Source organism: Thermobia domestica, chromosome 2 (genome assembly GCF_964235325.1).
Source record: "Thermobia domestica chromosome 2, izTheDome1.hap1.1, whole genome shotgun sequence".
Taxonomy (NCBI): domain Eukaryota; kingdom Metazoa; phylum Arthropoda; class Insecta; order Zygentoma; family Lepismatidae; genus Thermobia; species Thermobia domestica.
The window spans coordinates 231,182,773-231,210,341 of NC_137455.1; the positions used below are offsets into that span (position 1 = coordinate 231,182,773).

At 34.3% G+C, this 27,569-nt stretch overlaps 1 protein-coding gene and 1 long non-coding RNA gene across 15 annotated transcripts in view; one reads left to right on the top strand and one right to left on the bottom strand.

Moving 5' to 3' along the window:
* Window positions 1-27,569, top strand: part of LOC145678403 (methyltransferase-like protein 25B) — an 881,238-nt gene that overhangs the window by 270,727 nt on the left and 582,942 nt on the right. The window lies entirely within an intron of this gene.
* Window positions 7,894-20,905, bottom strand: LOC145678404 (uncharacterized). Its single transcript, XR_014130377.1, has 3 exons — window positions 20,286-20,905; window positions 10,949-11,094; window positions 7,894-9,979 (listed from the first exon to the last, which is right to left on the bottom strand). It is a non-coding gene; the product is annotated as an uncharacterized LOC145678404 (long non-coding RNA).

The window sequence follows — 27,569 nt, forward strand, 5'->3', positions numbered from 1 at the left end:
AATTGTGGAGGCGTTAAAATATTAAATAATGCTTTTGATAAAGTTTGTACTTTCAAATATTTAGGATCAATATTAACAGACGAAAATCATATTCACGAAGAAATTAAATGTCGACTAAAAGCAGGGAATTCGTGTTACTACTCGGTTCAAAATCTCTTGTCGTCGCGAATTCTGTCGAGGAATTTGAAGCTTAAAATATATAAAACGATAATCATGTCTGTTGTTCTGTATGGTTGCGAAACATGGTCGCTTACTCTGAGGGAAGAACATAGACTGAAAGTATTTGAGAACAGGATCCTGAGAAGAATATTCGGACCCAAGAGGAACGAGAATGGGGAATGGCGGAAGCTTCATAACGAGGAACTATATAGTTTATACGGTTTACCCAACATTGTTAGGGTCGTCAAGTCTAGGAGGCTTAGATGGGCAGGTCATGTAGCTAGAATGGAAGAAAGTAGAAACGCTTTCAAAGTCTTGACCGGTAGACCCATAGGAAAACGACCATTAGGAAGACCTAGGCGCAGATGGGAGGATAATATTAAGATGGATCTCGCAGAGATAGGAATACAAAGTAGAAACTGGATGCAATTAGCTAAGGATAGAAGTCAGTGGAGAGCTTTTGTGAACGCGGCACTGAACCTCCGGGTTCCATAGGCCATAGAGTGAGTTAGTTAGTTAGTTAGTTAGTTTATTTAACACTGGCGGCCTTCAACAATGAAACATACAACAATATGTGAAATCGACTTGCACGTTATGCCATTACTGTCCAAAAAAAAAAAAAAAAAGTGATTAACATGGTTTCGGTGCGTGATTTTTCTGCTTTAACCTTTTTCCGACGAGGTGATGTAGAAAAACGTCATTTCATGCTTTGGCGTTTTGTTTCCGGATCGTACCTGACACTAGGATTCATCATCCTCAGCAACAATACAGTTCAAGAAATATGAATTTTCATCCGCAATAGCGATAAAATCATATGAGACAGGAACATGTGCGTCCTTCTGGTCATAAGAGTAGAAGGCCCCGAGTATAGCTGGATTTGACCTTTGACCATTAGGCCCCGCCTGGGAAAGTTCTCATGGCCTAAACCGGCCTAAACTAGTATGTTGTTAGGTCATAGGTCACATGCATGCTCTTGGACTGCTGTATATATATATATATAGAAACAAGATGAAATATGATTTTTCCTCTTCTTCTTCTCGTCGTATATTGGTTAGTTATTTTGGACCCCCGCTCCTCGTGAGTGTCCATGGGAATAGAATTTCTAGAAACAAGATAAAAGATGAGTTATTTGTCGTTGCTATGTGCAATGATCATTTCCCAGGTCTTGAATGAATAACTGAGGATCACGTGATGGAAAGTAGCGAATGAAAGGATGATGACATCGGAAACGGAACGTAGAGCGTCCACATATGTTTTTGTCAGTGTTGCCAAGTAGGGGAAAAAGTCGCTAAATCTAAAGATTCGCTTCCCAGGATAGCGACAAAAAAATCATTTTTCCGATTAGCGACTTTTTCGGTGGTTTTTGAAAGACAGTTTGGCGTCTTTTTCTTTACAAATCTAGGGATGTGTGTGCTTAGAACAACTTATCCTAAAATAATAGCTCGAATCAGTTCAAATATTTGTTTATTTTCCTTTTGCGTATTTGCATCAGCGCAGGTGTTGACGAGCTGGGAAAGTACATGACATTTATGGCTATGTTCTCGCTTTGATTGCTGTTATTTCTTGCCTTGTAACGGGGACCAACTCCAGCTTCTAATGCCCTTTAGTTTACAAAGCTTCCGTTTAGAGGCACAAATAAACCATTACCGATAGCAAACAGATTATCTGTACGAGCGTGAAACGTGTAAAATTTTTCTATACCTTTAATTTTTTTTCGTTTTTCTAAACCCATGCTTGCTTTCGTTGCAGCAAAATTGATCATAAAGTTACAAATATATAAAACTGAAATTATTGTTAGTTACATATATGAGACTTTCATATACGTTCTTGTAGCGTATATAGTACTGTGGCTTGAATTGATTACGCATCTTACGCACACACACACACACACACACACACACACATATATATATATATATATATATATATATATATATATATAGAGAGAGAGAGAGAGAGAGAGACAGAGAGAGAGAGAGAGAGAGAGATACTGGCGGATCCAAGGGGGGCTACAGCCCCACTTGACGCTCAGGTATACACTGGATAAAATGGACTTCAATCCTGTTTTACACTAAATAAAGCGGCAAACTATGGTTTAGCCCCTCCCTTGGTCATATCCTGGATCCGCCACCATATAGCCCTATAGAGGTAAAATTCCACGAAAATTGTTTTAGCGACTTTTCACCCAAAATTGGAGTCATTCCATGTCCTATTTACCGACCTTTTGTATCAACTTGTTGGCAATACTAGTCTTTGTGTAGATTATTCCATTGGCAGCTGTTGCGAAGGAAGAAACGTCAAAGTAATGGTGGCAACATCAATAAATTTATTAGATAAGCTTAATATGTAATCGTTGAAACCCTTTACAAAAATGCGAGATTTAGAGATTGGCGTACCATTTCGTATTGTAAACTGTGAAATAATTACAACGATATATGGAAGGAAGGTACTGTATGTGTGACACTTGAGGGAGGCGAAAAAGTGATTTTACCAGGACGCTGTACCGAAAAATTGGAAGCAAATAATGGTGCATTATTAACGTATTTACAAAGTGGAAATGTATGTTTAACATATAAAGGAATAAAGATTAATTTATGTCTACCTAACATGCACGATCTTGAATTTACTGAATTGGTATCTTCATCGTAAGTGTATGGGGGCATGTATAAACAAGACAAAACATGAAGTTTCCTCTTCCTCCTCCCTTTCTGGCATACACAGACGTCTGTATGCATAGTGCCGTTATTCTGTGTTGATCAGCTACTGGAGTAACATGTCTTTGAGTGTTTGTGCATCAACTATGGATACCAAGAAAAAGTACTTGTTAAATGTTGATTGTGGTCTTAGTTCAATGAAAACCAAATTAATTTGAATCGGACTGGATAGTGATACATTTGAGCCAGTGATGCGTGTTGTAAAAAGACTTGTACAAATTTATCCCGCTGTGCCACAAACACATTTGACCCCGTTTGTTTCGGACTATATAAATTCTCTAGTAGAAATTACATTTATAAAATCTCTTGGACAAAAAACGATTTGATGATGTGAAAAAACTAATGGGTGAAATATTAGTGATGTTAGAGAAGAAATGAACACTTCATGCTCCTCGAAACACTCGGTACTTAACTTGAAGTGATTGGCTTGTTTTCTTGGAAATATTGCCGTGTATTGAACATGCTGTGAAAAACAGTAAAGTTGTCAGTGTTTTGCTACGTGAATATTTTGACTTCTGTACAGATGCTATTCGCAATCATGCACAATCGCAAAGGACTTGCCGGTATCCATACATGTGTGGATGAACAGAGTATTATTAATGGTATGAATACCAGTTTTCGAAGTGTATCTCTTGATAAGAACAGTGATGTGAACATTGATGGTGAAAGATTAAAATTAAAAGTGAAAGCATTTTGCAAACAAAAACTCATACATTCAATTATGGCTGATTTACTTGATAGTGTGCAAACACACACTATAAAAATAAATATATAGTGAAAGTGAAATATTTTATTTAGCAAAAAAATGTTTTGTGTTCGTTTTATGCACTTCAATATGATAGGACTTTTAATGAGTGTAGTAATGTTTTTTGAAAAGAAAATCCTTTCATATATTTCCTTCTATAAGTATTATTTATAATAACAATGAATTCACATTCTTAAAATGTTTGTTAAATAAAAGAAAAAAGTTCGTGATTGAATACTGTCTTAAGTGTGATAGGCCTTTTTATTTTGAGAAAGAAACTAAATTTTAAAACAAAATCCCATAATAATAATAATAGTATTGAATGCACATTGTTTTAATTTATGAAAGAATAACTGATTAAGTATTTGAATTCATTATTATTATTTAGTTATATGATTACATCATTAAATTAAAAAGTTCTAGATTCTTTTCTAAAACAGTATAAAATTCTTTGTCAATGAGTTTAAAAAGGTAGAAAATATGTTTTATGATATATTTATTTAATTACATAATTGACCATAAAACATATTTATTAGGAAATGAAAAAAGAAATAAAACATTTTTTCAAAGACAAAATGAATACAAACTACTTATTGACGATGATAATATTTCTGCAAGAAAATATTGTGGTAAGTATAGCACATCTTTTTAAAAAACGTTTTTAAACAGTTTCTTTATGTTCACTGTGTGATTATTTTTAAAAAGGCACTTTTTACACAGTATAATTATAATGTCCACTTAAAAGTTTCATATTGATGATGACTCCACACTAATTTTGATATTGATGAAGATGATGATGAAACGTAGCTAGAAGTCATACTGAACAATGATGCTGGCCATACACACGCTGACGGTCCTTTATTCTCTGAAATGAAAAAAGTGAAAAACAATTTAATATTTATTTTATCTATAATCATGAACAAGTAAAAAGCATATAAAACAAACGGAGAAATGATAATATGCATTCAAAACGAGTTTTAACAAAGAAGAACGAGAAATGATTACCTACAGTTATAAATAATAATAGGGAACAAATAAAGAAAAAAGAATAAGTATCCAAAACAAACGAAGAAGAAATAAGTCATAATGAAGACATGACAATATGTATACAAAAGAAAGAAGAAGAAGGGGAAATGATTACCTGTACTAATACATTCAATAATCGTAGATCATTTTTGGGGTGTGGATGAGAAGGTGTAATGAGAATTGTTTACGGTCTTTCCTTTAGCTTTAAAGAATAGGAATAGGTATGAATAATGTCCACTTAGGGACGATTTCACACTTTGAATGTTTATTATTGAATGTATAAGAAAGAGAATTTTTACTTAGAAATTGAATATGTTGCATTACATATGGAGGAAATCCAAATGTATCGATGTAGTCGGCACGTCCATCAGTATTAATATATATGGATACCCAATGGGTACCGATTTTACTGGCTGGATCTGTATTTATGATGATAGCTGCAGGTATTGGAACATGTGATGGTAATTGATTGCAGGCAAATACGCCAACGAAATGATTTTGAAATAAAGAATTTGTTTAAAGTGCATTCAATAATTCTAGTGTAGAGGACATGACGTATAAAAATGCAGACATGCACATATATGTTGCTTTATTTAATAACGTACCTTTAAAAATCCATGATGATATTCCCTTGGTGGTCCACTTCTAAGAGAGACTGGAACTCTCCATATGTGATGCATGAGACAGGTGCTGGTCGAGGATTCTTAAAATGAACTCCCAGATTAACACATCCATGCCCTATAAGATTCCAATGGTGCACAGCGCTGGCTTCTCCACCTAGCGTAATGTCGAAGCTAAAATATATCCTTGAGGAAAGTCAAGGCGAGGAATGTTGTCATGATTCGAAAAGTGAATTCCTAATCCACAAAATAAGGTATGATATAAAGATATATATATATATATATATATATATATATATATATATATATATATATATATATAGGTTGTTTCGAAATTTGGTTGTAAAGGTTTTGAAGGTACAGGTTTCCCATCAATGTATAATAAAAAGAAATTGATGTAATGTTTGAAATGAAATGGATTTCAAGTGATCGTTCCGGTATAAGCATCATTTTGAGTAAATGCCACAACAATTACTCGAGTTGGTAACACTCCCATAAATAAATTATCGATTGTTTTTGATTGGAGATCCTTTGGAACGAAGAATGACTTCATTGGCAATCATGTGAGAGGGTATTTGGCGATTGTTTATTCTAGAAGCTTGTTATATGCTGGTTTTATTGCGTCAAGAGATTCACTTTAGCCTCAACAGATGAATCACTAGCGATGAGACAAAATTTGGCTTTGCAGGAATTAACTTGATGCGTAATTCTACTCCTTGGATTAAAAATTTATCCTGGTTTAAAATATCGCAATGAAGATGTCCAAGCATGTCGAATTTTGCACTGTTTTTAATTCATAACGTTGAAATTTCCTATTAGCACTAGATGTTACATCCATATGTACAGCAGTATCTTGAAATTATGATGCAGATTGAAGATGAATGTGTTTAGCAGAATCATCACAATTTAAGTTTTTCGATGTATAATTGATATACATGGTTATGAAATGCAAATGAAATCAGTTTGTTTTTTAAATGCATTTCCACTCACTGAACATAGAATTTAAAAAGTCATTAATATTAGCCACAGCTTTATTACTTCCAAGAAATGCTGACCCAGCAGGCTTATCGATTTGAGCTTCAATATAAATGAGAGTATGTAGTAGATCTAAGTATTCATCACTGGCTCCTGGGATGACAAATTCTATGGGTGCATTATCAGCTAGTGAGGTGATTGGTGTATATGTAACAACATGATTGTCTAATATACTGGTTTGCGTTGGTTTTAGAGAAAAAATACAAAGTTCACTCTTTACACACTCGCGGGATTGACTACGTAAGAAAATCATGATGATTTAATCAAAGATTTCTTCTGGTAATTTCCTCTTATAAGACTGATTTTTCTTTGTTTTCTGTGTACATTTCCTCTTCTTCCTCTTGATGGTGTGTAATAATGATGGGTTAAAGATGGAATGATGCGTAATTCTTTTCCTTCGCTGATATCCAGACCTATCATATATTTGAGGGTTTTTTTCGTTTTCTTCCAAGATGGGCCTCGTTTCACCCATTCGTTGATGAAAGGATTCGTTAATAGGCAGTTTATCGATCCTTTCATATTGTTTTAGCTTCTTGTCTTACTAATGGCATGACGGAACGAAATAATTCTCCAAGAAAACTTCCAATACCATCTCCAACTTGATAAGGTGATCCAACATAAACGTTTCCAGATCCAGAAAGAACTTATTTTTAATAATATTGTAAATATAGATTATTCATACTTGTCGATGTTGGCGTACTGGTCGAAAATGTAGTTTAACGCATACAGTTCCTAAAGTAAATGCCAGTGGTGAGCCTGTACTATCTCATATCTATTTTGATGTGTTCAAAATTCATCTTTTCTATAGATACATAGTGTGGAGGATTAAAAGTTTCTATTGCACTACTTCAAATGTCTGATTTACAGGATTCATACATATGATACGTAATAACGCTGCTACTGTATCTCCAACAAATACGGATTGAATTATATCACAATATACATACATTGTAGAGAGAAGTCCTAAACATAAATTCGGAGCTCTTTGGCCTTGTTGCATATCCTATAAATCAATGTTTGGATCAAATCCCAACATCACATTAACAGTTGTTGATAATGCAACGTCCACGTGTATGTCTATGAAGACGTCGCATAAAACAGGTATTACCCCACACAGCAATGAAATATTTTCAAAACGTTTCTAAAACGTGCCATCATTTTCCTTCAGAAAATGTATCCTACTTCCCTTAAGGAAATATATTCCATATGTTGTTGAAAACATTTTCCACATAATACTGAAAACATTCTCTGAATACACTCAAAAACGTTGTAGAAATATTTTATACGCCGTTAGAGAAGTTTTCCGAAAAATGTTTTCTGTACGATTTCCAAATATTACTGAAAATGTATTTGAAACGTTTTATACAATGTTAACGGAATGTTTTTTAAAATGTTTCTCATGGAATATTTTGAAATTATTTACCAGTAACACAGACAATATTTTCCTACATATGCCAAAATATATTTAGTGAATATTTTTTGTACATCTCAGAAAATATTTAGAGAATAGTCTCTGTGCATGACAAAATATTTAGGGAATATTTTTTGTACATGACAAAATATTTACAGAATATTTTCTGTACATGATAGAACCCGAAGCCCATAGGCCAACTCGGTTACTATTGCAGATACGGAAACAAGGTAAGATATAGAAGGAAATTTTTAAAATGCAGCAAGTTTTGTATTTATATTAGTATAACACCTAATAGTAACGAAAAGTACAACGCTGCCACTGTTGGATAACACTGAATGAAAGAAAGTGTGGTTTGAAATTATTTGGACCAAAGGGAATGGAAAGACACAATGAAAAATATAGTGCAAGACCCAATTTCGCGTCCTTCGTATCTGCTCTTACACCCCCCCCCAACACCGTGGTTGCTACGCCACTGGCGTAGATATTGCATTTGCATGTTTATCCTTCACTGTGTCTCCTTTATATTCTTCTCGGTGTAGCTAATTTTAAATCACACATTCTTTCATTCGTGTAGCCCAACATTATGTATAGTAACGCATTTTCTTTATTGAGCGGTACATTAGTACAAAAACAAAAGTGTTGCTGCAATTTAAAATTGTCCTTACATATCTTACCTTGTTTTTATATCTGCAATAGCAACCGAGTTGGCCTATGGGCTCCGGCCTTTTGCGTCACTGTGTATATATAATGGCTTCTTGCTGGGAACAAATAGTGGGTCGAAAACAAGGCGGCCAAACTGACACAGCAGCTGAAAGACAACATAATATTCTTCTGTCCAATTTTACCTGCTTAGACGCCTTTGCCTCACTCTGTCTTCATGACGAGAAACCATTGCGGCCCACAGACTCAGATAAAAAAAATATATAAATAGAAATAAAATAATAATAATAATAATAATAATAATAATAAACAGTGTAAATTGTAACTACATAATGTTAGCTTGTTCTCATAATTTTAAGCATTTTTTAACTCAAAATCTTATTTACACAAATGGTTTCTGGGTGTTCCACTGGTGCTACTGGTATGTGGCCACGCCGTGCATATATGTTGGGGTGTCTTATGTGACTTACGAGATTCAAACTGGATATCAGTGTGTTCACAATCGTCGCCTGCCAGTTTTGAAACCGGCTGTATTGGATCCATTAAAAAAAATAAACGAAAAGGATTGAGGTTTAGACATCCAATTCAAGAAACAATTGTTAGCAATCCTTTTCCTATCTTAAAAATAATAAATCCAATATAGCCGCTTTGAAAACTGGCACGCGATGATTGTGAAGACTAATTTGCAGTCTGAACCTCGCAATATGACATAATACACCCCAACATACATATACGGCGTGGCCACATACCAGTAGTAGCAGTGGAACATCCAGAAACATTCTGTGCATAAATAAGATTTTGAGGGAAAAAAAATAAAATTATGAGAGCAAGCTAACATTATGTAGTTATAATTTACACTGTCCACTATAATAAACATATATATCAGTTTATATCGGTTAGTAGTTAAATAAAAATATAAATGTACACTATTCTGGCTTTATTTATTTAAATTCTCTTCAGAAAGAATCTTCATGCTGCTCGTATTATTTGTTTCTATACATTAACCTTTATTTTACGGCTGTCAGTACACTGCCAGAATAGTAAATCCGTTATTTCCCGCGGGCATTGTACTGACACAGGCGAAATGTTTACTGTGACCCGCGAGCACACATATTTTATTTTAATTGATGTGCCTTATTGTATGAAGTGATAGTCCATAGTGAAAGGAACCAAAAACGTTGGTTCTCAACCGGAGTGCTCGCGGGTCAAAGTAGACCTTTCGCCTGTGTCAGTACAGTGCCACGCGGGAAAGAACGGATTTACTATTCTGGCAGTGTACTGACAAGCCGTAAAATAAAGGTTAAGAACAATCTTTTCAAATATCAGAAATTCACATTTTAACTTGTAAAAACTTGTTCTAGAAAATTGTCACTGACACGGTAATTCAATAAAAATCAACAACAATTATTTGCTTCTGTATTATCTCACTTTTGATTACCACAACTAACTCTAATTTCGACGCTGCGAATTGTCAGTTCAAGTTCTGTGGAACTGCAGCTGAATTCTTAACTGATTTTCTTGTTCGTCTCTGTATGACATGTTGAAGCCAAATCCCAATAATCTACGCGATCTCATCGTTAGTTACGTTTCTCCCGTGTTGCAGTTTCTGAAAATAAAAATAATAGGCAGTGTTTAATAACATAATAACAGCAAGGAATTATTAGAGATCAATTATTACATCTTAAACTTACAAAAATATTTAAAATGTTAATGAAGGACCTACAGCAGCTTGTGAAGACAATAATGTGTTAAAAAAGTAACATCCTGAAGAAAATGTAAAGGGCAAGGAAGACAACAGCTAAAGCTGAAAGTAACATACCTCAGACTGTAGCTTAATTACGGACGTTGTAACATGTTGAAGCGGTCGCACTTTTATTTTTAAAAAGTATCGCATCTTATAAATATTAAACCTAATATTAAAAATAATAATAATTTGAAAACATGTGGCAGCATTTGAGTTGATGAAGAACTAGCGTCTCATTCCGAAGGCTCCGATCTCAAATCTGGGCCCGATCATTCTTTTTCCCTCAGTCGCACCAGATGAATGCCGAGATGGTTACTAAGGCTTTGATGACCGCTACCTTGCTCGATTTCTTTGCCACGGAGCAGGCCGTACATATTACTTTGCCTTATACAAATGAATAATTTTGATAATGTAGGAATTAATCGTGAAATGCTCAAGAAAACTACCAACATGACAGGACAATTCAGAAAAGGGTGAACTATATTTTATACATATTCAGCTCTCTCTTCCACGGAAACTTAAATGTAACATGTCACTTGAGGACAGGAAAATTGCACAGTTTGCTCAAATAAGGATTTCCAAAGCCTTTTAAATGTTATAACAGCGGTTGCAGTATATGCTTTTGGGAAATAAAGTTTACAGGAAGATGAATCTGAGAAGTATTCATGGCACAATAGTAAGTATTTAAAGCAAAGAAAATAAAAAGTGCACCAGAATGCTTTTTCTTTTTTACAATATTTTAAACATAGTGTATCCCTCTTCAAATGACAACTTCTATATTTTTTTCCACTCTGAAAATGAGATTAAAGAACAGTAGGGAGAGTTTCTTACCTATTATTGCGTTAATGATTAACGAGGAAAGATCTTTCCTTTTGCACCGTGCCAACTAAATTGCTCCGCTATTGCACTTGTCTTTTTCATGATGTTTCTTGTGATGGCTTCTAAGCTGTGACATCCCAGTTTTTCATTTCTTAGACCTGTAATGAAATACACATTAAACACTCAAGTAATAGTAATGGAAATTTAGAGCATACAACTGATGCCCCTAAACAAATTACATTGATTTTAGACGACAGTGTCACAGAGTCAGTTGCAATTGGCGCATCCTCAAAAATTAATATTTGCACTGACGTTTTATTTTTCCAATAAAAGAAAAGTTACATATTAATTTTCAAGCAGTTGTACAGGGTTGGCAAAAACCATGGTTTTTATTGAAAAAAAGTTTTTTTTGTTTAAATAATTTACTCTATGTGTTTATATTAGATATGGACAGAAATTAATTTGTTTCATCTTGGTGTTATTAGGCAACAACAAGGTTATGCTGAAATGGAATCCAAACCGCTTCTCGGCTTACATCCAAGAGAATTTGTCCATTTCGACACGAAACCGGGACTAATTGGTCACAAGTGAGATTGTCGACTCACTCACGAAGGACTCCTGATAAAAATACGTTAAACTGATTTTTACATAGGCCTAGTTGTTAATATAATTGTCAAGAGTCATTTCAGAAGGACAAAAAGATAAGTAGTTACAGAAGTAAAAACATTATACGGAATTACATATAAATCGGGAAACTCCCGCCTTAGCCATGGGAAAATCCTATTATTAGTTTAAATGTATTTATATGTAAAATTTTAAGGTCAATGTATCATATTAAATTACAAATTTGTTATGTAGATAACATTAAACAAAATTAAAACAAAGTCGAATGCAAGCTGATGTTGGAAGCTACGTAGGCAGTTGATACATTTTGCCAATTTCTATCAATATATTTAAGCAACCTTGGCTTCTTTATAAAACAACAGGCATTCAGGCAAGTAGAAATATACAATTTGGTTTCGTCTCGTATGTTTAGGCTTAACATCCTTATGAAATACCAAAGTTATCACAGAGAAGACTTTCGCTTAAAGGGACACTTCGAATCGCTACTTGGTTTACACTTGAAAGATGGGTTGTGGTTCAATCGAGAATTGAACACGGGACCCCTTGATTAAAAGGTGAAAAGTAGATAAACGTAATGCAGATGGTGTGATATGTGGAAACGTCACCATGAAGTTCACACGATTTAAAGCATTTTTCGTTCTTTTTTTCTTTTTTGGTTTAAACCTGTTGGGTTTTTTTTTAAAAAACAGCTGTTTAAACCAGCCAACCCTGCCGTTGTAAATTAGAAATTGATGAAAGCAACATATCTATAAAAATATTACGAAATCTACAGGAAAACGAGGAATAATTTAACAGTTTCAGAATATACACGGTGGTTGTAAAGTCAATACCTATTTTTAATCTAGATTATCCTAGAAACTAGCATCCGCTTAGCTGGCGTGTGATACTGTTAACATTTTAGAAGTTGTGGAAAATGCGGGTGCATACGTTGAAATGTAACTTAATAACCAAATGGTACACTCTAATAATGTATTCGATGAAAATAAAACTGTGATAGGTTGTTTAGTTTTAGAAATATTCATGGTTACAAATAAGAACTGACTTTACACCCACGCTGTATTCAGGGAGTAGTAATGCAGAAAACAAACTATTCGCGAACATGGATGAGAGATACTTTCCGGCATGCATTGTTTAACAAGTCACGTATTTCCAAATTACTTCCAAAGCAAAGCCTACACGAAGTTGTTCTATCAGAATTCATAAATATAAAATTCTGCGGAGAATTGTAGGCACTATAACGTCAGCAAGCTATATTAATAAACTAGTTTAGCATTGTTCACAGATTGAAAATATTATGTATAACTCAAGAAGCAGGTACTTGTACATGGAAATTAAGATGAAATGAAACATTTAGTTTAACGTCCCACGTTTATGCATCTAGGGTGAGACGCTGATGATGAGAAATGAATGAAATAGTGAAATAAAGTAAGTGGGAGGAAACGGGACAGCCCCGAGAAAACACACGCACACGGTTTGTCTACCACAAAGCTCGCTTGGCGCTAGCTGGGATCGAACCAAGGACCCCATGCAGCAGAGATGAACTACGTACTTTTTAAACGTTTCAACTAGTTCTAAACGTACTCGCTTCACTGTCAGACCAACAATTGAGCCTCTTTCACTCAATTGAGCCAATATATGGAATTTTCAAAAACTCTCGGACACGTGTCTACTAACTTTTACCACCCATCTCCCTTAGCCTTATAGACATAATCTTGGGACGTTAAACTGAAAGATTTCATTTTCATTTCATTTCATAATTTTTACCACCTCCATTCTCCATCGCCATCAGCACCCTTCTTCTTCCCTTCTAGGACATATATTTAACTAACAAAGCTTAATTACTTATCTAATTATTTTAAATTAGAAGTTCATGTTTCTAACCTTCAAACCAAAACTTTTTTCCTTTGCCCCTCTTTTCTTCAAATTTTTACTAAAATATCAAAAATCACTGAAACACGTACAAATTATTTTGAATGAGGAGCCTAAATACAAAGCATCAAGTTTCTAAGCTTAAGGGATTCGGAGATGTGGCTATCTTATTAAAATGCTTTTCACCCCTTTCCGCGTATCCGCCCTATTTCTTCCATTCTAAGTTGTGTCAAAATTATAATTAAAAACTGAAATAGTGTCTAATTATGTTAAATGATGAGTCCGAATTCCAAACTCCATGCTCCTAACCTTCAAATCTTCCGGGATATCGACATTTGATTATAATAATTGCAAACCCATCCCCTGTTTTTCATTTTCCTTTCTTATCTTCCCATCTTTACTAAAATAAAAAAAAACTTAAAAACGTATCAAATTATTTTAAATGAGAAGTCCAAATAAAACTTCAAGCATCTAAGCCTAAGACATTCAGAGATATGGCCACTTTATTAAAGTACTTCCTACCCCTTATTGCCCCTTTCACGTAGAATTTCCAAAAAATCTTCCTTTGTGGTACCATACGTCACAAATCCCATGTACTGTCGAAATTTCAAGTTTTTAAATTAATCGGCTTGGCTTGTGCGAGGATCAGTCAGTCGTCACTCAGACCTTTAAATTTTAGGTGCTGGATTACTTTCGGCGCACCACATTTTGGAAGATATGCAGGTAAAATTCAAAACTATGCATGAAAAGACACATTTATAAAAAATAAATTTCTGCAGGCGATGGAATTAAATTCAAAGTAATATACATGTATTTTAGGTTTATAAGTGAAGCGTTACAAGTGTAAAATAATTACAAATGCTTTACAATGGACAAAATATGAAAAACAACTGTATAAGATACTATTTTCCACCGGCGCCGTATTCCTACACATTGTACAGAAGCTGTACTTTATATTTACAAGAGAAGCACTACTAGTATGACTTTTGGTTGGTTTTTATTCTCGGCACTGTAGTTCTTCTCGAACTTCTTTTAAACCTCTATTTAAATTTCTTGAAATCTTATCTCTTCCATGTTATATGAACTTCTAAAATTTGTAAAAGAGATATATAGATACGTATAACAAGCAATTTCCGGTTGAACTCAGATATTCATATCCATAATACAAGACAAGTGTCGGATCTTTATGTAGTCTTCACGTTTAAAAGTGCATATGAATAGTACATATCCTATGGCAGCGAATATTTATAACAAGCTTCCTTCCACTTTAAAAAACAAAACATCCGGTTTCAATAAAGCAATCAAGTACTAACTATTCGAGCACTGCTTCTATTCTGTAGGAGAATATCTCGCAAATCCATAATCACTTATATTAAAAATGTCTGTAGTAAATAAGGTTTAAAGTGTATATATATTTTTGCATATGTATAATGTAATGCTTTATTAACTGTTATATTGTTTCATATCGTTGTATGTAAATCAGAATAATGAAAAATTGTATCTCTTTTACTTAAATTGACGCTATTTTACTATTGGATGTATAAATATGTACACATTCAATGTTCTTGTGACGTGTCCAACTCATACGTTCACGTTGTGAACAATTTGTATGAAAACGTGTGAAAATAAATACAATACAATCAGGGTTTGAAAAACCCGGACTTTTTTGAAAAAGCCCAACACACCTGGACTTATATGGGGTTTTTCGGGTATTTTCGGGTTTAATTGAGGATTTTTTAAAACATATTCCAATGCCTTTAGGGTAAAAGTGTTAAAATGTGATTTATATTTCAAGATTATGATTGTCACAACTTGCAACAATTTTCTATTCACTGTTGTTTTAAAACATGACTGTCATTTTGAACTTTTACGTTGGATCGCCGCCAAAATATATACAGTTAATTTAGTGTCTTGTGCTTCTACTCTGAAAATTTCAACTTGAAAAACTGAAAATTGCGGCGTGGATACCCGCTATTTTGAAATTTTAGGTTGGTATGCCGCCAAAATCTGAACATGAAATTTAGTTTGTCTCGTACTTGTACCCTGAAAATTTAAACTTAAATGACAGAAAGTCGTACCCTGTTGTGCGTGTGGTACAGGCAGACGAACGAACAAATATAGAACGAATCAGCCTAATACCCTCACTGACATTCGCCAAATATGAACACCAAATATATTAATTGAAAACAAATATATTAATTTAATTTAGAACAAACCAATCTATAACTCATGTTTTATAAAATAAATGTTTCAAAATGTCTTAAATAAAATTAAATATTTTCTAGCGGAAAATAAATGGTTCTATTGTTGAAGTTCACTTCCGATACTTTGTGCGTTCAATTACGGGAATTTTCCGAGCACTTGTTGCAAGACCGTTCTTCCAGAAAATTAATTTAAAACAATTAACATATATGCAGGGTGTTTCAAAACAACACCGACACCGGTTTGGGAGGTGATACCTGACACCAACGTAAGACAAAAAGTATAGATCAACCTAGGTGAACAAATGCTTCCTTTCGGAGTTATAAGCTGCCGAAAACATGAACAAAAGGTAGTTGGCCAGTACTCCAAATTATATGCCAGTAGCAAGGCTAACTCTATAAAAATTGTTGCGTGAGTATCGCAGGGTTCTGAAACGTGTATTTTTGGAGAGTGCACATCTCAGTTTTTAAGTGAAGTCTCGACACGACTACGGTAGGTTCCATAGTTTTGGCGCTATAGACCTTTAAAGTTCATCTTTTCATATTTTCAGCAGCCTACAAGTCCGAAAGGAAGCAATTGTGCACCCAGGTTGGTCTATACTTTTTGTCTTATCTTGGTGTCAGGAATCATCTCAAAAACGTTGTCGGTGTTGTTTTGAAACACCCTGTATAATTCAACTTCATAATGTAAATGTTTCAATATGTCTCAAATGAAACTAAATATCTTACAGCGTAAAATAAACAGTTTTATTAGGGACGCGGTGGCTCAGTGATAGAGCGTTCACCTCCGGTGCTTGGGGTCCCTGGTTCGATTCCAGTTCGCGCCGTGTCGACTTCTTGGTGGATATACACCGTGCTCGTGAGTTTTCTCGCGTTCTTCAGTTTCCTCCCACTTGGTTCATTCCACCATTTCATTCATTTCTCATAATCACGGTCTCCTTTAGCCTAACAGGCATAACCGTGGGACGTAAAACTGAAAGATTTCATTTCATTTTTTTCCAATAGATTTGTTGTTGAAGTATTCAGTTCCGATGCTTTGTGCGTTTAATTGCAGGAATTTCCCGAGCGCTTCTTTCGCGACGAAGGTTTATTATTATTTTCCGAAAATGCAAGCTTTCTTTACTGTACATCGAAACTTCCACTAGTACAAAGTTTGAATTCAGCACTTGAAATAGTAAGCGTTACGCACTCTTCGAAACTTCGAGCATTAAGATTCTTAAATTTGACACGAATTTTTACGCTATTGCTGCTGTTGATTCTACAGAAAGTTTATTTGAAAAGTAGCAACAAATAACTAAACTAAACTGTTCTTGGAAAACCAAACTCTACTGAAGAATACCAGTGTTACCATTAAAGATAATATACTAATAGTTTTATTAATACACTACATATTTACTAGTACTACCAGCGCCTATGGCCCTAAACCCATCAGATGTATGAGGGATAATGTCCTTCGGCGACGCCGAGTAACCGAGCACACTATTCACGGAAAGTATTTTCTAAAATATAAAATTGCATATAAGGATATAAGCACATACTTCAAATAGGATATAAGCACATTCCATAAATTAATTTGTTATATAATTATCTCAATCTAAGGTACGGCTTTTTTAAATGCATTCAGTGCATTCAGAACTTTATAAAGGCCTTACTTTGGATGTTGTACCTTAACGTGAAAGCAACTAATTTGCCCAAGGAAAGTCCAAAATCTGATAAGAATCACTTCCAATGTGATCACCTTAATTGCACCAATAATATACTAACGAAAATCTCAAAAACCCACGTGGGTCCAACCCGAAAAAACTCGGTGTTTTTTTCCGGGCTGGGCCCACTTGGGCAAACCCTGAATACAATACAATATAATACAAGAATAATTGTAATTTTTCGGCAAATCTAGTCTGATGGCCCCCTTGAATTTATATATGCTAGGTGAAATATTTACATTCGCCTGCCGCAAATCATTAAGAGACAATAATAAAATTAGCGAAAGAATTATAATTTTTCAACAAATATTTCGAGCGGCACGCCAATAGTAAACCTGCACACAGAATTAGGCAATACTCAAGCAGGCTGTTTTACCAAATTTTGACGCATTTCTTGCATTTTCCGGTTTATTTTTGCAGAACACGCACTAAATGAAAAATCCTTAAGTTTAACGTCCCACGATTTGCCGCTTAGGCTAAAGAAGACGGTGATAATGAGAAATGAGTGAAATGAAGAAAGTGGGGGGAAACGGGAAAACCCCGAGAAAACCGACGAGCACGTTGTTTGTTCACCACAAAGTCGACACGGCGCGAGCTGGCATCGAACCAGGGACTCGAAGCGCCGGAAGTGAACGCTTTACCACTAAACAACCGCGCCCCCCTATGCACTGAATGAGGAGCTCTAAAAGAAAAAGCGAAACAACTTGTGCTAGGTGGCCAGTAAAAAAGCAAGAACGCTATTTAACCGAGTTAGGGCAGAAGCACAGCAGAAGGGGGGGCGAGCGACAGCGTAGGGAGCAGGCACGTCAGCGACAGGATGTGGGGATACGCATAAAAGAGGATGGTCATTTACAATATTTGTAATTATCCTTATCTTCAAAAACACTTAATTTCGATCCTTTAAAAAAACACCTTTCACAGCTAATACACGTGTGTTACACCCCCTTTCTTTCTCACCTTTACGACTGAAAATAGTGTATGTAGAGCTATTGCCTCTGTTTTGAATTTTTTCTTCGTGAATACATCTTTTCCACACTTTGCGCAGTTGATTTTACGCGCTTCACCATACCATGACTCTGCAGAAACTTTATAATCCTTCTCTCTTTATTACACAATTCTTAAAAAAAATTACGGCCATCGCAGATGTTCACAACTGACATATGAACCGGAAATTCCCGCCCCTTACTTCTACCCTATTTGCATTCAAAATCCATTTCAATAAGCTGTGCAATGACAGAAATAACTTACATTCACACTCTTATTCCTTCACGAAAATGATTTCACAGTTTACCTATAAATTTTGTTCTCGGTGTAAACGTCTGCTCGAGCGAACCCCACAATTATTATAACCCAGTGGTGTATTTAAGGAGGGCTTTCGGGTTTAAGCCCATTGAAATTGTACTTACTATATTAAAGTAAATAAATTATCTTGCAGAATTTTCTCATCTCCAGGAACAAAGTTAGCCAAGCGTCTGTCCCCTAAAAAACATCGTGAATACGTCATTAAATGGTAATATACGCATCATTATCCCGTCATCAAAATAGAAGAGTAAGTGCCTGCTCCCTTCGGAAGCACCCCCTTGGGTCCCCGACTTCACCCTCCATGACTCGGTTAGAAGGAATTCGTGCTTTTTAGTAGCCCCCTAACACAGATTGATTTCTATTTTTTGTACTGTACTTCTTATCCACACATCAGGACTCAGTATAAATACGCAAATCGTAAAAGAATTGTAAGTTTTCGACAGTTAATTCTGACGGTCCCCTTGAATTTTATCTATGCCAAGTGAAAAATTTATACTTCGCTTGGCGAAAATCATTGAATACACAACAAGAAAGAAAGTGCCGAAAGAATTATATCTCACTAAGTATTTCGAGCAGTGTTTCTTCCAGACCTGTTTTTGGGAGGGCAGTACCCCCCCCCCCGGAGCATCCAAAAGAATACGTTTATAATAATAACTAGAATAGTATTAGCAATGCCCCCGGAACATTACTTCTGAAAGAAACACAGATTTCGAGTGGCACGCCAGAAATAAAACTACACGCAGAATTATTATAACCTGTCATTAAAATGGTAATATACGCCTGGTAACTCTTTACTTTGGGCAAGGCAGTAATATTATAAAGTATAAATATCCGAGCGAGCGTAGGCGGGTTAGAGCCCTGCAGGGCACGTTGTTTTCTGTCTTTCCTTCTTGGGAACTGTAACGAACTGCAGGAACAGGTTCAGATGAATTGGTTATTGCCACTGCCTTGCCTAAAGTAGACTTGCCTACACCTTTTCCCTTTGGAAAGCATCCACTCGCTCCTGCTGTCCTCCACCTTCACCCTGCTCTGATTCAGATAGTATTGGTGCGGGAAGGTTCTAGAACACAGGTCCCTATATAGGTTAATAGGTTTTTTTCTGTACCAAAGCAAAATATTTAATTCACATAATATTGCCGAGCGAGCGTTAGCAAGTGAAAGCGGGTTAGAGCCCCGCAGGGCACGTTGATTTCTGTTTATATTACAGATAAATGGGAAAAGAGACCTGTGTTCTAGAGCCCTGCCTATTGGTGCTTTTTAGTGGCCACGTAGTACAGGCTGATTTTTATTTTTTGCACTGTAGTTTTTACGTCATACATCCGGCCCCGTATCTTTTTACGCAAATCATAAAATAATAACTGTAATTTTTCGATAATTACCTCTGACGCTCCCTTTGAATTTCATCTATGCCATGTGACGTATTTCAAATCGCCTATCGAAAATCACTTAGGAGACAATAAAAAGAAAATTATTAAAATAATCCGTTTTTCAGCAATTATTTCGAATGGTGAGCCAAAAGAAATCTGCACGGCATTTTATGTATAAACATAAAAAATGGAAATCTAGCCTCCCACATGCCTTTATACATAAATTTGTCATAACTTTTACAGACAATAAAGCTAAATTATTTTATGTAATCGTTCTACTTACCGACTTTTCTTGTAAGTTTTTGTGTTGTCACAACTTCCATTCCATTCGGCATCTGTAAAATGCCGTGTAGTTTGGCCCAAACATAGATTCAAAAGGCCTGTTCCCTATAATTGTCCAAAATAACGTTGTATTAATAGTACTGTATCACATTTGAATGCTAGAGAAAAAACTGGGAGTTTTAAATGTTGATTTTTTTCCCCTTTTGTTGAAATGCGCAAATTAGTTCTTCAATTTCTCATGATCATACTGTTACAAATGAATTATAGTGGCAATAGTTATTTCCCAGACTTTCCAAGTATTTGAAGTAATTTAGATATATCTATGTAACACCTTATACGTCATGTCATTATTTATTTATTGTCACAACTTCACAGAGACAGATGAACATTCAAATTCAACATATCGCGCAAGGAATGGTGGTACTTTTGATAAACAAATGACGGTTGATGTTACGATGCTATTTTGCAATCTCAAATAAATGCCTTGTCACAGGATATTATAAATTTCAAATTTTTAACAAATATATTTATTTGATGCTGCTATAATTAGTATAATTATTGGTAATAATGCTACTACGATACTCTTGTGAGAGAATTTATTCAACATTCGATAAAATATTCTGGAAATAATTCTAAAATATTGCATGAAAATATTTCATTTAAGTTACAGGACAAGGTAACAAAAACATTTCCATACAAAATTAATAGGCGTTTGAAAAATATTTCTCATATTACGAACGAATTTATTTTTAAAATATTCGAAATATTTTAAAAATTATATTTCATGTTTTCTTGTAAGAATAGAAAATATTGCATATGACATGTTGGAAAACATTTTATTCTGTCCACAGGCCTATTCTGTTTTCTTTATCATGTAGGCCCTATGTAAAACATTTTTAGTGTTACTTCGAAAACATTTTCTCCCTCAACTAGGGGTTAAAAAAGTGCGGGGGGACGCCGCCCCCACCTGGAAAAAATATGTACGGCGTCTTCCCAGTTCCTAAAAAAAATACAATGGTCAAAGATAGACAGGGGCGGCGTGACGTCATCCGACACCTACCGTCCCCCCACCTTTTCAGATCCACTTTTACCACTGCTCTCAACATTGAAAACATATTACATTACATTCAACACAATATTTCTATTACATATTTGTGAAAATTTTCCTTACATTATTTTCCTACTAACGTTCTAAAAATGCACATCCTGTCAGTGGCGTATTTACGACTTTGTTTCGTGGAGAGAATTTTTGCTAACTATTCCTGGAAATGTGAAAATTGTGCAGGATATTTCATTTACTTACATATAGTAAAACAAATTTCGGTGGGGCTTAAGCCCGGAAAGCTTATTTAACGCCACTGCTTCCTGTACTTCATTAAATGTTCTCCAAACACATTTTAAAAAATATTTCCGGCAAATATTTGGGATACTTCTCAGATCTAACAAGGAATATGTTTTATCCAGTAACGGAAGAGTATATTCTGGAAACAATGTAAAAATGTTTCTATAATAGACCTATATCAGAAAATGTTGTTCACTAAAGACACAAAATATTTTCCAAAACACAATGGAAACAATTTTTCTATTCATTTTTAATGTTTTCTTTTATCTGTTTTAAAGTTTTATATTCAAAATTTGATAAAATATTTTGGAAATAATACTAAAATATCATACAAAAATATTTCATTTAAGTTATAGGAGAAGATTACCAAAATACTTTTGTAAAAATTAAGTAAACCTTTTTAAAACATTTCTGAAAAATATTTCTTATATTACGCAAGATTTTTTAAAAAATATTCTAAATGTTTTTTATCATATATATTTAATACGTTTTCTCGCAAAAATAGAAAATATTGCAAATAACGTATTAGAAAACATTTTTTAAATATGTGGAGTATATTTCGTTTCATTGTTTTCCGTGTCACATATGGAAAACATTTTTAGTATCATTTCAAAAATATTTCCCTTCTCAATAGTGAAAACATATTAAATTAGATCCAAAACAATATTTCGAATATATTTTGTGAATATTTTCCTGGATTTACTTTCCGGCAAGCATTCTCAAAATGTACTCCAGGTAATTTCTGAAATGTTTTACAAACATTTTTGGGGAAATATTTTCGGGAAATATTCGGAATACATTGGGGAAACCAGCATGGAAATGTCCAGAGAAGGAAAATCTTTTGGAAACCAAGGAAAATATTTTCTTTTGATTGAGGAAATATTCCTTGCTGTGTGGGACTGTCACGAATGTAGGAAATATGTAAATTAGTGAATCCGTTGTAGGTATTAATTATTTTTATCAACTCTGAAATATCAGTATAATAACGCACAGGCATAGTTACAAATTTTCATTCATCACTTTTTGCAGATTTATAAAAAAATTTATCGTTATTATTTAAAATTTAATGATGATAATGTGTCTCAACAATAGCCACTTCCCACTTTTCACGGAATTCCATTCCTTGATGAAGTTTAGAGTGTATGGTAAGGTGTTGTCAGGAAAATATTGCATAGAACTATTACTGGGAAGCGTAAGGTAAAATTCTCTATCAGGTTCCATTGTAGTTCTGGATTTTCTTTACGGATGATTAAGGTATCCAGGAATCGAAAGGATATCCTTTCCAATGAACAAGATCTTTTCTGCTACCTTGTGCGTATGATTTTATCTATGTAAAAGGTTTTTGATAACGTCACTGGTTGAAATTCCTCTGTGCAAAATAATCCACCCAGTGGGTTCTTGTGTAAATCTTCTATTTCATAAACTAGTGGATCTCTAGATATTATCTTCTTGACTTCAAATATTTCCTAAACCCAGTGTTGCATGTACCCTTTATCAAATGTGCGTTTAGTTTTACTAATTCGTACTGTGGCACCAATCTTAAGGTGTTTTGGGAAATCTGGATTCTTTTTTATTTTATTATCATACTGATTATGCAATACTTGTCAAAGGTTATTTTGAGAAACGTTTCCAGGTGACGTCTTAATGCTTGAATGCTAACTTTCATTGTATGATTTCACAAGCGGATGTAATACGTTTACATAATTATACGTTTGATACTTTGTGAAAAACTTCCGCGTTTATTTCTTTTAGAGTTCTGTTAAAACGCTTTACAATACTAGCCTTAATATTAGGATTTTTAGTTGTGATATGTTTTATTTTCTTTTTCTCAAATAATTCTGTATTGTTTTGTTAATAAAGTCCCTTCCTTTATCTGTTCGGAATGTAATTGGTTTTCTTCTATGAAAACAATTTATAATGCTTTTAAGACGCGTTTAGTCGATATTTGCACTTTTAGTCGATAAAATCTAAAAGTGCAAATGATATCTATGACTTTAATAATATAACGATATCCGTCATTAAATTTATGAGACTCAAGACAATTAATATTACTTTCCCACTCATCATCAATCTTAGTCATTACATAGAAATCTCTTTTAAAGCGACGATGTACTGGTTTGTGTAACGTATATATTGATTGCGTCAGTAATTTCTCATTGTATGGGAATTTTCTTCTTTGTAGCTACCCACAATATTTTAGCAGTTGAAAACGAAGCAGTATGTGATGGGTTGTAACAAATTTTGGTTAACTGTTTACGGTTTCCATTTTTACCATACTGGACGTTTACACGCACGTTTTCTTTTCCTTACAGGAGAAATTACTTTTTCCTTGTGCTTCTTCGTCTTCTTCTACAAACGATTTCAGAGGTATTTTTCCCTTGACGATGATGCTAATGGCAATGTTTTGGGTCGTCATAAAATATATGACAAACGTTTCGGATTTCCAATAAGTTCTTGAGGTGTGTGAGGAAGAATTACAAAGTTTCTCTTATCCAGGTGTATTAGTGTTTCCCTGGTTGCGACACATCACAGATTAAATCTACAATGTGAGATCTAGTGTATCTCCTTTGATGTAAACAGTTCCTTTCTTATCCCACGTGATATATTATAATCTTTCATTCTATGCAGTAGTAATTCAGCTCTACGAAAATTTTGGGTGTGGGTAACAATATTTCTTCTACTTCAGGATTCTCTGATTTAGATGACGTAATCGAAAGTCTCACAGGTTCTTGTTTCCGTGTTAGATGTAAATATTTTTGAAGAACATCATTATATTGATACCATTTTTCATCACTAAGGGAGATTAAATGTAAAATCTGTTACATTTCTTGATCCAAACTAGATTCACCTTTCTCCATGGCTGTTGATGATAGTGCTGGTATTTGTATAGAAAAGAGAACTTCGGGTGGAACTAAAATTATTTTCTTTGCGTGTTCTATTGCACTAACGGAATAGTAAACTCGGCAATGCACCACTTAAAATAGGTGCTAATATTGCCGGTAAGAATCCACCCTGTTGCACTGATAAATGCTTCTTTTCGATGGATTTTTCTTTGTTCACAAGATATCGAAGCGTCCTCTTGTATCGCTTTAATCTTGCTTTTTGTGTGTTTGTAAGAGGTACATTCCCTTTTAATACATTATAACAACATTCGCAAATACTATGAATCACAGAAGACTGGATTTGCCACTATAGCTGTACGTAATTTAGGATTTGCTTTGTTCAGCGTACGAAGATCTCCGTGTTTTAATGTTGGAGACATATTAACAGAATGGACATAGATTAAAACTAGCATTATAAACACATCTATTTCGTTAGAATATAAACGTAGTGATAAATATCAGGAAAGATATTTGTTTGAAATCGGAGTTCATCCGGCGTATCCTGTTTTAAATCAATAAATAAATATTCACATGGTGATTTTATTGCGTCGTTGAAACTTTCTTGAAGAAATTTTAGATTCTCAGGTATTAGCTGATAACTCATGTTTGATATGTGATTTATCTCTTGGATTTTCAAATAATACGAGAAAAGAACAATTCAGCTTCCTTTTTTCTGATGAAATGTTTTGTGTAATAAATATCACACTAAGATTTCTATGATGGCAACCCTTTGTGAAGAAATCAACTATATTGCGGTTCACTTCACACATATGATCATCAATAATAACAGGATGAAGTCCAATTTCAGGTAGAGTCTTTTGTTCGAAGTAATTCTTCAATAAATTGTACTTTCGTCGTAATTTCTCTGTATGCAATTTGCCATTCTGCATAGTACCAATAAATATGACGACACGATGTATTAACCACACCTGATAAATTAAACAGGAATCGTATTAAGAAAGATGTTTTTCCACATCTTTTTGGTCCGGCAACAGTACATGAAAAGGGATGTTTCCACGTCGTATCCATGTTAAAACTATGATAATTGTCCCTTCGTCCGTATATTTATAAGGGACATTATTACATTTCTCTTCTTTTGTTGGAAGGAGTGTATTCATATGGGAGAGTATTATATGAATATAAAATTCTACGTTGTTTTATATAATTCATCTTATAGACTTGTTTCGGGCATGCAGACTATAGTACGATCTTCCTTGTGGCATTTTTCTCATTTCTAATATTGACTACGGTGCGTCGAAATTATTCTTCTGCTTCTGCCTCATCTTCATTATCTACTATCATTTTCTTCATTACATGAAAATTTAGGTGTTGGAAGATTATTAATTTAATAAAAGACCTCATATTTTGCATACTTGGTACCCTTCGTACTGGGATCAAAAGTACCTAACAATTCTTGGGTCCAGCTGATACATATTCTGAGATATATGCCTTTTTACGATACTCCAGTAACTCATTTGTTAAATCTTCTAAAAGTCACCAGTTGAAATTGTACTTTCACCAGGTTTTTGAGCTGAAGTTACTGAATCGGTATCAAAATACAATAATCTCCCTTGTAATTATTCTAAATACTTGTACAATTCTAATCTTGCTTGTGCTGTTGTGTATGTGGCTATGACAACCTTTACTGTTGCTAGTGAAACAGGAACTTCGTCTATGTATTGCCAATATAATACAACATGTCATCATTTATTGGAAATATTTGATGTATGTGTATATCGTGGATGTTAATTTATCATATACTTCCTTGGGGTCATTAATAATGGTTACATAACCCATGTTCTCACGTTGACCAAATTTTCCCCAAAACGAATTTAACATTAATTTAGTTAGTCCTAAGTCCTGGATTATGTTTAACTTTCTTTACATCTCGACGTATTCCTACTTTTTCATAAAATTGTCGTATGCACTTCTTCAGCTCATATGCTTCACATCATCATGGCCATTTATTGATTTCCCTTTTTGCTTTCAGAAAGGTGTTTATGTATTCTGCAAATATGCCGCCACATTATGTTCCTTCATCATATTGAACATCATAAGCCCAAATTTCATGAATATAAATTTTGTACTCTTTTTCGATGTTTTTCTTACATCATTTGCTACCCTTGTACCATGTAGAATTCGGTTTTCATAACTGATTACAAGGTGCCTGGTTTAATTAATCACAACATGTACGACAAAATGGAAACAATATATATTTTGATTGTTAACGCAGCACCGGATGGAACAGAGTTTTTGCAGGATAAATACTTAAGTAATCCTACCTCTTCAATGTTGGGAATATTTGATCCTCCAGGCAAATAAATAGTGGGGTGATGAATTGGAAATTTCTTACTTTTAGAGATGTAGGGGTACAATCTTATAACATCTTTGTAACATATTGTTTATTCTTCTCTCTTGTGCTTTATGGTACAAACATATGACATTCGCATGTCCTCCGTAAAAACTTGAGAGGATTCAATGGAGTTTTCTTTGTGTACGGATGATTACTAATATACTTCTTCATCTCTTCATTTTTTGTCAATTGCTCTTTTTAAATTCACAACTCCATATTTCGTGAACTTCACAGCCAAAATCTTTTCAATTTTCAATCTTCTTTGTTGCTTCATACCGAAATTCCATGGTGTCTGTAGCTTTGTTATATATGGGCTTATCTCAGTCATTGGGGTAGCAATAAATACAACCATGGGTAAAACATACTTCATACTCCCACACGTGTATTCTTCTTGTATCCGGGTTCATTCACCATCTACTTTCATTGATGCAATTCGTTATCCCTTATACCGTACAGTATTGGTAATTTGAATATCCCTTGTTTTTCTTTCCAAACTATATATTGTACTGCTTCAATTGATTGTACATCTCTCCATCTTTATCCGTTCTTTGGTATGATACCAATAGTATTTTCCTTTAAGAAATTTCTTCGATACACCATGTTACATGCACTAGCGATTGTAATACATTCAAGTAAGGCATTTACATTCGTTCCTGACTCAAATATATTCGTAAAGGAAATACAAGCTTGGCGTAAAACCTCGACATC